Raw genomic sequence first — 12,462 nt, 5'->3', positions numbered from 1 at the left:
CAGACACTAAGTTCATGGAGTATGTAACATTAGCACAACTGAATATGTATCTTTAGCTACAAAAGAGCCTTATAAGCAACTAGGTACTAATGTATTAGTAGTATATTTTTATAGTAACTATAGTACAGTGCCATATGGGGGATCAGAAATTGGTTATATACTACACTAGTTTTCTCCCTACTACAGTATCTTGAAAATTTGTTATGGCTTAAGAGAAATGTGGAATGGTATCTGGCTGTAATTTATTTTAATTTAACTGTTCCCAACTGAGCCAGCTCATCTCAGTACCATCTAACTCCCAACTGTTTATTTTGAGATCTTCTGGAATTTAAAGTTAATACTAATTCTTTTTATCCTGGCAACCATCTGTCTTCAATTAATAACAATAATAATAATAAAATCCTGGTCCTACAGTTACCTGGGGATACAGTTGAGATTTATGTTTTTAAAATGTGCTGAATTTCACTTGCTGGAATGTTCTGGTAAAAATGAAAGAATCCAGCTTTATAGATTGTACAGTCAAATCCAGGAATTTGCTTGCGATTTAAACATTGTTGTGGTTGACTCATGTAGAGGTTGAAGACCCGTGGGGACAGTCCAGGGCTACAAGGTAAGACAGAACTAAGCTAGGGAATCTTCAGCCTATAACAGCCGCCTCCCCCACAGGTTGAGCCCATGGGTTCTGGCAGCCAGCAGGACTTAGACAGGGGCTTGGACTGAGGCTAATACTGGACTGGAGACTGAAGCAGAGACAAGGGTGGAACCAAAGGCAGGCGTGGAGCTGGAGTCTGGAACAGGATGAAGGGAGATGTGGTACACTATAGCAGGCTGGGGCACTGGAACAGGCTGGGACACTGGAGCAGACTGGGACTCTGGTACACTGGAGTAGGCTAGGACACTGGAGCAGGACTGTGACTGAGATTTCAATCAAGGACAACCTGGATTGGGACTAGATGTAATGCTGAGGGGCAACACTATCGAGTTTACCCTGTTGAGAATACCTACATTGATTCCTGCTATTCAAAGACCTACAGTCTTCTCTCTTGAGACTATCTGGGAAGCTATTATTGAACTTCGGAGTTCAATTTCACAATAACTATCTCCAGTCATATCAAAATGCAATGAGTTGGAAGAAAAGGTTGGTGCTCTCTTTGCAATACAACAATTGAAATGGACTAGCAATTTTCTTCTATTAGAGACCAAGTAAGTGCTCTACAACAAGTACAATCTGCTATGATTAAAGAAAGGGTTAACACTGCTCTGAAAATTGAAAATCTGGAAAACGCTATTAAAAATAGGAATTTAAGATTTATACATGTTCCTCAAGTACCCCTAACACCTCCTAGAGATATGTTTAGGAGGTATTTAATGGAGATCCTCCAGATTCCTGAAAATGGGATTCCACCAGTGTCTAAAATATTTTACCTGCCAAAGTTTAGAAGATCGGAAACACAAGGAGAGGAGCAGCACCGTTAATTCCAGTTGGAGAATCAAGTGTGAATATTTCAACTGTGCTGGAGACATCGGATTCAAATTTAGCTGTTCCAGCTTCATTGATTGAGACTCTCGCACTTGAACCAGATAAAGATTGGTTAACGAGACTCTGTTTTTGACATAGGGCTGAGTCTTTTCTTCAATGTAACGTTAGGGTCTTCCCGGATGTCTCGAGGTAGACTCAAAAAAGGAGGAAATCTTTTCTCTTACTACAACCGCGGGTTTTGCAAATTGGGGGTGTTTTCTCTTTCTGACGTTTCCATGCAAGTGCATGATAAAATATCAAAATAATTCATATATATGTTAGGATCCCCCACAGTTAACTCAATTTCTTGTTGGGAAAACTCATGCGTTGCCAACAAATTCCAGTGCTAATTCATTGTAGTTCCCTATAGATAAAATATGGCTGCTGTTTTGTCTATTGATCTTTTTTCTTTGATGTTGAAAGAAATTACTTTGGGTGGGGGATGGGTCTGCTCCCACAATTTGAGGACTTGTATTGAGAAATGGGAAATGTTAATATCTTGCTGTATATTCTTTTAATCCTCTTCTCATTTTTAACCCTCCTTTTTCCTCTGATTACAATATTTCCCACAGCATGTTTTGTTTACTAGAGTCAACACCAGGCATACTGTTGCAACATAAGCCAGTCAAAATTGAAAATCAGAGGCATCTTACACAACTTTAATGGAGGTTTTCTGGAGATATCATACAAATTATAAAGGTCTTTCTGTTCACATAAATCCCTCACATAGTCACTACCATTGACAACTGACCCATTCTTGAGCGCTGACAAAGAATTCATTGTAAAGTGCTTTATTAAACAATTACAGCAGGTGAAAACTTCTGCATTCCTTTCCCATTATGTTTTCTGCACTTCTGGGAACAGGAAAGGTGCTGAGTTGCTTACATACCTGGCCAGTGCCTCGCTGTTCTGAGCCTGACAGGCTAGTTAGGCCTCAGCTAAGCAGCAGAGAATAATACACTCATTGTTAGGCCACAAAGGGAAGCCGTGCAGCAGCTATGTGCTCACAGAGGTAAATAAATGGAAACATTCAGCAGATTATGCACCGTGAAGACTGCTAATGCGCTCCACTGGCATTCCCAGTCCAGTCACATCAAACAGAATATAGCATGAAGAAGCGCAGATTTCAATTTAGGTAATGCACATGCAGCTGGAGTGGAGCAGAGTACCGTGTCCGTGACAATCCATCTCCCATAGATTAATGTCTAGTGCAGGCAGGTATGTCATAAACCATGGCCGAGATGAAGAATCTTTGAGTGTTTCTCCTAGGTCTGCTAATGCACTTTGCCTGCTTGTAAAAGATTTTGAGCACAACAGATGTAAGGCAATTCCTTTTAAACGATGCCTTTAACCCATAGCATGTCAGAATCTTTGAATGCAAGCTATCTTCTTTAAAAAAAAAAAAAAAAAAGACAGCATTGTTTCTGTAATGTAATGCAAATGCACATTGTGGTTTTAATTCCCAGCTGAGGAAATGAGGCCTTATATCGCTAAAGCCATATACATGTCAATAGCCCATTATTCTTGAGTTTTAAATGTAATCACAGCCCTAGCTTGAAGAGAATTCCTAAAATATACAATTTGCAGCGTGACTATCTTCTTCTATTTATTCTGCTCCAGGAAAAATTAAAAAAGAAAATGCTTGAGCTAAAAGTGAACTTTCCTATAGCATGTGGTTGAGCTGTACTCAGTGAAGAGGTTAATGTTATTTCTAATAAGCATTGCAACAGCTGTGAATCTGAAGCATTTCTATCAGTGTATCTTTGGTCCAATTTAGTATGACAAGTTATTTCCAGGTAATTATGAATATTTGTGCTTCTTTTTCTTGGTAGGAAACTGGGACCTATCTTCTATTTCCAAAGGGTCTTCTGAAGCTAATATTTCAAAGGAAGCTAGGACACAACAACTTTAACTTAAACAAAAAAATCATCATCAGCATCATCATCCTTAGTCATGTGACCATGTGAACTCTTTCTTTAAATACTTTTTATATTTAAGAATAAATTCTGCCTACATGTCACGGGATCACATTTAAGAGGATCGTTATTTCATGTAGTTTTGCCTTCTGCTATTTGGAAGGTCTTCAAGACATTACTCTTTTTGGTGAATACCTGCTGGTAATACTGGGAGAGTATGTTCTGTTCCTCCTCTCTATTAAAAAAAAAAAAAAAGAAAAGAAAAAAAATCAGAATAGTTCTCTTGTAATTTAAGGCATCCAGTCCCTCTTTGCAATTGAGCTATGCCAGGATGCACCCTTATTGAAACACCTGGGAAAATAGCAACCTGAGAGCATTCAGCTTCTTCCATGTGCCCGGAGGTTCAGGGGTGATACAGACGGAAGAAATGCCACATCAGGCCTGGATAGCTTCAGACAAAATACTCGGTGTATCCTCACTTTAATGGTTTGGCAATGTATCTAGGACAGAGTGTGTTTGTACTGTAGCTCTGAGGTGTCTAAAGTATTTCCAGAAATATGAGTAAGACAAAGTTAAAAGTCCCTGAGTGAGCATCATGGCACCGGACTGAAAAAAAAAAAAATGATGGTGGGTCATTCCCTTGGAGTGATCCAATACGAAGCAGCTTGTGGTTTTGATTTGGAAAGGGCAGTCTGGGATTAATGTCCATCTGCTTGCCCTTTTGAAAAAGTACCAGCGGACCTGCAAATTAATTTTCAAAGGGAAACTCCCCACGAGATTCCCTGTGAAAATCCAACCAGCAAGGTCTGCAGATCCCAAGGTGAAGGTTGGACGTGAAATGCAATCGCTTGTCTTTCCAACTCAAAGCGCGTCACAGTCAGGCTCAGTAGTCTCCTGCCACAGAGGGCTTACAGTAAAGGATATGGACCCTGGACTTTGCACCTGCTGTTCGTGTGGGGTGAAGTATGACTAGGGATTTGAAAGTCCCACAGTTACCTGGGTAAATAACTTTGAAAGCTGTCCTTCCCAAGCCATTGGGTCCTTTCTGATATCTTGTTAAAGCCCTGAAAAGGTAAACCAGGGGAACAGTGTGCCTCATGACCTTTTTCGTGTCACGTTTGATTTCTATCAGTGGATTCCTGAGGTTAGAAAAAAAAATAAAATAAAACTAGCTTTACTTCACTCTTTGAAAATAAGAAAAAAAAAACAGTCTTCACAGGACTTAGAAACACTGTAATAGTTGATTAGTCCCTGCAGTGGGGGAAAATTTAATTTTGTGGTTTAGACTCAGCATGCTTCGATGGTATAATAATACTATGGCCGCCATCCAATGGCTGACAACCAAGAACTGAGGCATTCTCTGTTCTTTACTCCCTTGTGCAGCACCTGAAAGTCCTGGGGCGAATCAAACAGTAAAATAAAGCTCTACGACGCTCACCTGCAAAAGACTGTAAGAAAAAAAACCAAACCTCATTTTAATGCTTTCAGGCTGTATTAATTAGAACAGGATCCCAAAATGAACAGAAAAATAGTGCAATAAGTACTAAATCGCCTTTCCAGTGTTTCATTACTCTCTTATTATGCTTGTAGTTATACATATGGAAAGAACTTAATGGGTGCCCAATTAGACCAAGTTGTTCAGTCTCGAGTGCAGGGATATTAATGGAGGGACGCACAGGAGTGCAAAAGCTATAAGTTAATTACGGAAGCCTCTGCTCTCAGGTACTGAAAGTAAGACTAAGTCCTCCAAACCTTAGCATACCTGCTAAGGTCATTTAGCAAGCACAAAATATGGCATCCTATGCACAAAGGCCCTAGTGTACATGCTAGCCTGGTCTGAAAAGATGTTCGTGTGTATGTGCTAAAATTAGCATGTACATGCATATAAATGAAGAAATATCAGATGTGAATGAGGCTTTAGTGGGTGTGTGCCAAACAGAATGGTATGCTTTCATTCTTGAGCTATTTAGCTTACATTACCTAAAGCCAAAAATATATAACACCTGCTCCAGACCAGGTGTTAACTTTTTAGTATGCAGAGTAACTTAAGGGCTCCCCTAACAGGAGGCACTGGGAATTATGAATGGAGGAGATGGGATGGTGAGAGCAGGAAATATTGTGGGAGGTGGGGAGTAGAAGACAGGGGACAGACAAAAAAGAGAGAGAGAGAGTGAGATAGGGTGGAAAGGAAAGGAAAGAGAGACAAAGACATGGAGAAGAGGGGAGAGTAAAAATGCCAGCACACACACTTTAGAACTTCAGACAAATATGTATATACCACATCTATGAAGACAAGAAAATGTATTTTCAAAACAAAATGTTCACCAGTGATGACTGTTTTTCAAGCATTGATTATGATGCACTACACAAGGCACAGCATTATAGATATGGCAAACCCTCAAATTCCAATCAAATACCATGACTGAGCTGAAATGTTGCACTGCATGCGTTCTGTGTCTGGTGTCTTGCAGGGTCTCAGATGGTATGAAGAGTGGAGATGAGGCTGCAGCCATTGAATTGTAAGTCTGATATGGAAGGCATCATCAAGTGGGAACTCATCTGACAGCTTCTTTCCATCCTAGGTTGAATGTGCCTTCTCCTGCCTTTTGACCTCTGGTCCATGGCCCTCTAAGACCACTGTTCCTGCATGGCATGGACGAAGTGGGCAGCAGCTTCATCCATGCCATGCCATGAACTTGCTTTGCTGGTGTAGGGCAATGGTCCTTGCTGTCACTGCTGTTAAGTAGGCTGTATGACGGCAACTGCAGGCGTTCTGAGCTTTAGCATGAACAGCCATCAACATGCTATTCTTAGCCAAACACTACAGGATGCTCTTCTGACTCAGGGCTGGCATATTTCCCTCTATAGCTTCAATGGGATGGATCTGTCGGGGATGTCCAAGGCACCTTCTGGAGCCAGTCCTTCTCCTCCTTAGCAGACATCTGAGGTATGTTCTTTTTGGTCTGGCATTTCTCTCCATGAAGTCTCATTCCAGGGATCCAGATGCTCTCTTACTTTGGCTTTCAGCACTGACTACAAACCCCATGTGCTAGGCTTACTTTTATAACAGGTTGAAGCAAGGGGGCTAAGCCATGGGGAAAATGGGGCAGCAAATGCTCAGTTTATCTTGCACATGCTTTGGTAGTAGCCTCATGTTATTTAGCACAAAAAGGCTGTTAGTACGATGACCGCTACAAGGAAAATTTAGCTAACAATTTACTTTATAGGCTGATAAACGACATTTTATCGTGCATGCTAAATGTTTAGGTCAGGTATGTAAAAAACATTTTTTAAATATATTTTAGTACATAAACCCCTATATATTCTGTTTATGACGTGAATGGCATTTTGTTAAGATTAAATTAACTCCTAATGCAGATGTTGTCAGGTTGCTTTGGTTGAACTATTAATATCAAAAAAAGCACTCTGACAGTATCAACTAAACAATGACTAACTCCCCTTTAGATAAAGGCCACAGTTTAGCAGTGGGAATTATCTGAAACTGATTTTAACTGACATTGGATAATCTTAAATCCTAAACAGAGTTAGGAAAGTTTTAAAAATGTGTATAGAAAAGGAGAAGGTTTCAGTTTTAACCCTTCTCTCCAAACTTTCTGCCTGATTTTTGTAGCCACATGATCTTCCCAAAACACAACTGCCACCTCCCACCTCAGCATCCTCTCTCTTTGCCCCTTGGGATCTCCACTAGTTGGCCCTTGACTAGGACCTGGGATAGAAAATGTAGGAGTGTAGCAAACCATTTGCTACAGTATCCCAGTGTAGTGGCTGCAGGGGTAGGCTCCTGTCTGCTAAGTGCAGATGGGGTTAGCAGTGGAAGGAGAGATAGCTATTTTTTTTTTGTTCCCTGTTCCACATGAGCTAGGCCTTAGATCCTACCTATTTGGAATAGGAAGATAAATAATCTTTGCTGGTCCACAACTTGGCTAGTGATTGTGTTTCAGAGTTTGGAACAAAGTACACATGTTTGGAGATTTTCTCTGGATTCCCTATTCCTGGCTTTGGGAGAGAAATCCCCTGCCCTGGGAAGGATAAGACAAGAGAAGACATGCTGAAATCCATTTTGCACCCAATGGTTAGACAGTGGTAACTCTGGGAATGTGCAGAGAAAACATTTTTGTTTTCTTTGGCTCGTTGTCAGAAGGTTTTTTTCCCATGAATTTTGATTCATGGATTGTTTGATTCATTTTCATTCATGAGAAAAAAAACAAATCAACCAATTTAAAAAAAAAAAAAAAAAGCCCAAATGGCCAAAAAACAAAAATGAGGACTCCCAGGGCCTCCCACCCGCAAAAATGCTGGGGCCAGGAATTCCCCCCAGGACCCCACTTGCCCAGTATGGAGAGGACCTGCCAGCTTCGATCTGGGTCCAGGCTGAAGCCTTGGTCTTGTGTAGGCCGAGGACCATGGTAGCTCATCGCCACCTCGGCCTACTCAAAGCTGAGGCTTCGGCCTGACCTGGAGGCCGGGTCCAACACCGCAACCTGACCCTGATACTGGCCACTGATGCCGGGTCTCAGCCCGGACCCAGGCCCAACGTTGCGACCTGATCCGGAAGCCAGGTCCTGACACCGGGGGCTTGGCCTGGACCAGGCCAGATGCTGCAACCTGACACGGAGGTAGTTTCCCAATGCTGGGACCTTGGCTTAGGAGGCATGGACCCAGACCTGACATTGTGATCCGGCCCAGAGACCAGGTCATGATGCTGGGGCTTCAACCCGGACCCAGGCCCAATGCCACAGCCTGACCCAGAGACCACATCCTGACGCCTGGGCCTCAGCCCTGGTTCAGGTACAGACCTTGGTGTCCAGGTCTGGAGCTCCCCTGTCCGATGTCTTCTTTCTTTGGCTCTTCACTGCCAAATGACATGTCTGCTAGGGTCACCTGGGAGTGAATTAACTCCAGCATATTCACCCCCAAGGGCGGCACTATTGATGTATAGCAATGCCGTACATCAAAATGGCACTGTCCGTGGCGGTGAATATACCAGAGTTAATTCACTTCTGTGCCACCCCAGCAGATGCCATCAATTGGCAGTGAAGAGCTGAAGAAAGAAGATGTCAGCTGGGGGACCTCCCAGGCCTGGACACTGAAGTATGGGCCTGACCTTCAGGTCAGGTCTCAGCCTCGGGTCCAGGCTTCGGGTCCTGGCCTTCAATGGAACCTGATGGATCAGGCAAGATTTTTTTTAATTTTGGGGGGCCTTGTCTGAGATCCCGGTGTCGCATTTGGGCTTTGGCCTATGCCGGTGCCTCGGCCTAGGCCCAAATCCGGGGTCTTACCTAGGGAATAGGCCGCAGCCCCTGCTTTGGGCCTCGTTCTATGCCCTAGGCGAGGCCCAGCTACAGGCGCAGAACTAGGCCCAATGCATTTTTTTTTAAAAAAAAACAAAATGAACGAATAAGGTTCATTTCATTTGGGGGCCCCCAAATCAGTTCTGGACCCCCTGAATTAAACGAATTAGCCTTATTTGTCACATTTTGCAGTTTCATTTTAAACAAATGTGCAACCCTAGTGTTTTGTGAATCTGTTGTCTATTTGAGTGGTTTTGCTTTTTTGGGTTTGAGGAGGAAGATTTTGCCACCCTTCATGCCCAGAAGTGGGGAAAGAAAGGAGGAGGTTTCCTTGTATTGCTGAATATTGGAACTTGCACCCTGAAAGATCCAATAAGTGCCATCCTCCCTCGCTGACTATAGACAAATCCAATTTAAAAAACTCACCTTTTTGAAGCTGATTTTAAATTAGAACCACTTCTCTACAATAAATGAACTTACCCTAGGCTCATTTGTAATGCTCATTTGTCTTGACTAGGTTGTAAACTTCATTGCCTTCACAGCATCCCTCAGCTCCTATCAGCCCAGGGAGCAGTGTCCTGGCCAGGTCATCCACATGGCATTGCAAGGCACTGCCACTGAGCCTCTAGCTTGGCCCAATGATCAGTCTTGAAGGTGCATGCATCTGTATGAATGTGTTTGAGTGTGTATATATGTAAAGAACATGATACTAGGTGGACTAGAAAAGGATATCTCAGTTCTGTGAGAAGGCTCTTAAAAGGCCCTTTATTAGGCCTGCAGTTCCTCTATATAATTTACTTTTCTTACAAATATTCCCTATGCTTAATCCTTCATGCTGGCATTTTAATGTTCCTTTTCTGCCTGTTGTGTTCATGGTTAATATGAAATGCTCTGTGAAATTATCCAGTGCTGTTTCATTCCAATTTTACTACCCACAGCTCTAATTTTGCTGTCAGCCAGAATAGCTGAGTTTGTCACTCACAGGCACTTGTTAGTAAAGTTCAGTCCTTGGAGGATCACAACTACTTGCAATGTGCTGCTTTCATATGAACAACCTGCATGCTGTATAAAACAACCTACTATACATGCCCCAGTCTGGAAATGTATCTGTTGTGAATGGAGTACAGCCTGAGTTACCTAAACATTTACCAGCCATAAATTACTAGACACTCCAGTTCAGCAACATGTTATCCAAAGGCTAAATATCTGAAGACTTAATTGAATGTGCTCATTAATTGTAAATACAGAAAAAGCTTTTCAAAAAATAATAATATAAAAGACTTCATGAGTGCTAGTAGATTCTCCATGAAGAACAAAAAATTGAAAAAAAAAAAAAAAGACAAATATGGACTCTTCTAAGCCCATTAATCTTTAGCTTTTTGATGTCATATTTATGATTTTGATGTGAGGGAAGTGCCTAATTAATCATAAATGGAAAGCATGTGCATGCACGTTGGCTGGATTCTACTAATTTGTTGCATGTTAAAAAGGAATTAAGCTCTGTGCTTTACCTTAACGAAAGGTTTTCTTTCAAAGACCTGATAAAGAGAGGATAACTCTCAAAAGCTAGTCACAGATGTATTTAGTCCAATAAAAAGGCATTGCCTACTAGTTGATATTTTTTTTATGGTTTATTTATAAGTTTAACAATAATATACAAGCATAACTTGTAAAGAAAATAATCAAAGGATATAAATACAGAATAATCCAAAGGGAAAAAAAAAAAAGAAAAAGCATCCTTGCTAATACAGACCAGCATATAAAGGAGAAGTAATCCAGAGTCATAGGGAGAATATTATATGAAATTATAACAAAGCAAGTTCCTCCATGAAAACATTTTACCCCATAATCAAATAACCAAATTCTCCTATCCCTATCCCACCCAAAATGTCACAAGACAGAAGAAGACTCTCCTCTACCTGAAGCCCTGGAATCAATAAGGAAGTCAAGCTGTGATGGTTCCAAGAAAACATTTCTCTATAGTAAAAGTAATCAAACGTTTGCAAGGAAATCTCAACAAAAAATGGGCCCCCAAAAACCTGCCACCTCACTATGCACAGAAATAGATTTCTTCCTTCTCTCTTGGGTTGCCCTACAATATCATTTAAAAAAATATACTTTGAACTCCACATACAATAATTGAGCAGAACGAAAAACCATCATATCACCATCTTGTATAGAAGAAAAAAAGTCATCAACAGTATGGCCCTAAGATCATCATCCTCTACGGTTAGCTACAACAGTGCAGAAATGCCAAATTCAGAGTTCTCTGGACTCCCAAGTGCTTGGTCAGCAGTCAGGAGATAATTGGCCTTTAGGATAGAGCTTAGAGCAAACACTTTCTCAAAATTCTTTTTCTTCCTTCAGTGTGCTTTTGCTCTAGTATTTCTTTGTGCGGTGCTTAGAGCAAACACATTCACCCAAAAACATTTTTCACTTCTTTCAGAATCAGACTTCCTGCCAGTGCAGACACTTTCCACAAACTGCTCTCTTTTCAGACACTTCTAGGAAGCTTGGGCTTCTGCCTGTGCAGTCGCTTAGTGCAGAAAATCCCCAAACTGACACCATATGTCCCAGAGCATGAGCAGTCTATGGCTGGCTGGAGGACAGATTCACAATCTGGACTCCATTTTCCTCTTGCACAACTTTATTCTTCACACAAGAAACATAATTTAAAGGCTACTTACCTTGCAGTACTGAATACGTCAGTTATGTTATAAAGAGCTGCCTTCTCTTTCTCCCCAGGGCCTGTCTTCCTCTCCTCTGAGCCTACGCTTTATTCCTGCTCAGAGGAGACACCCTCTACCCAGAATGCCCTTCATTAAAGTGGAGTGAGCCCAGACTGCTGGGTCTATTAAAGTGTTCTGAGGGTTTCTATAGGGAACTCTGTCACAAGGTATTTCTAGCATTCAAAGGACTTCCTAAGTTGCCTGCCAGGTTTCTAAGAGATATAGAAGTCTGTTGGAAAGTCCAGCCTTTCCTGCAACTTGACTCACATGGCATATGTCTGCGACCGATTCAACTCACGTCATGTGCTGCCCTTCTCTCCTCTCCAGGCATGCTCGCGGCAGGGGCTAGCCACTACCGATGCATACCTCCGCTTTCTCAAGGTTCCTTGTGGCAGCCGGGATGCCGCTGCCACCCACGCTGACTCCGGGCCTTGCTAGGTGCATGCATGCGCCACCAGGCCCTCCTTTGAAGACTCAAGGGCGGGAACCTTAGGGGCATCCCTGACTGATGACATCACTAGGTCAGGGTTTTTAAGCACCGCCTTCACCCCATGCTAGCTGACTTGGCAACGAGTTCCTTCGCTACTGGTGTTTGTTCCTGTCTCCTTGAACTCGTGGGCTCAGATCTAGCTGTGACTCTGGCTCGGGTACCCCCTCCTTAGGGGCCTGCTTGCGCTCCTGTTGGAGACCTTGTCTCCAGGCTTTCCCCACTCCTCAGGCTAGCCCTGCACCTTCCAGAGGTCCTGCCTGCCGACCTCCCTGCTCCTCAAGGTTGCCTTCCAGAACTGCCTTACTGCTTTGGAGACTCAACTCTGTGCTCCCTCGCTCCTCGGGGCAATGCCTATGCCAGTGACTGTACTCCACGCTTCCCATTCCTCGGGGAAGTGCCTATGTTCTACACCAGTGATTGTACCTGTGCTTCCCCACTCCTCAGGGTAGTGCCTACGTTCTACACCAGTGACTGTACTTTGCACCTCCCCGCTTCT

General features: G+C 42.5%; 1 long non-coding RNA gene across 1 annotated transcript; it reads right to left on the bottom strand.

Annotated features, from left to right (window-relative positions):
* Positions 1-2,943: 2,943 nt before the first annotated feature.
* Positions 2,944-11,589, bottom strand: LOC115093606. Its single transcript, XR_003857352.1, has 3 exons — positions 11,435-11,589; positions 4,432-4,574; positions 2,944-3,670 (listed from the first exon to the last, which is right to left on the bottom strand). It is a non-coding gene; the product is annotated as an uncharacterized LOC115093606 (long non-coding RNA).
* Between the last annotated feature and the right edge of the window lie 873 nt (positions 11,590-12,462).

The sequence above is a fragment of the Rhinatrema bivittatum genome, chromosome 1 (assembly GCF_901001135.1).
Source record: "Rhinatrema bivittatum chromosome 1, aRhiBiv1.1, whole genome shotgun sequence".
Classification (NCBI taxonomy): Eukaryota; Metazoa; Chordata; class Amphibia; order Gymnophiona; family Rhinatrematidae; genus Rhinatrema; species Rhinatrema bivittatum.
The sequence above is the reverse complement of the archived record's forward strand: the minus strand, read 5'-3'. Positions and strand labels throughout refer to the sequence as shown.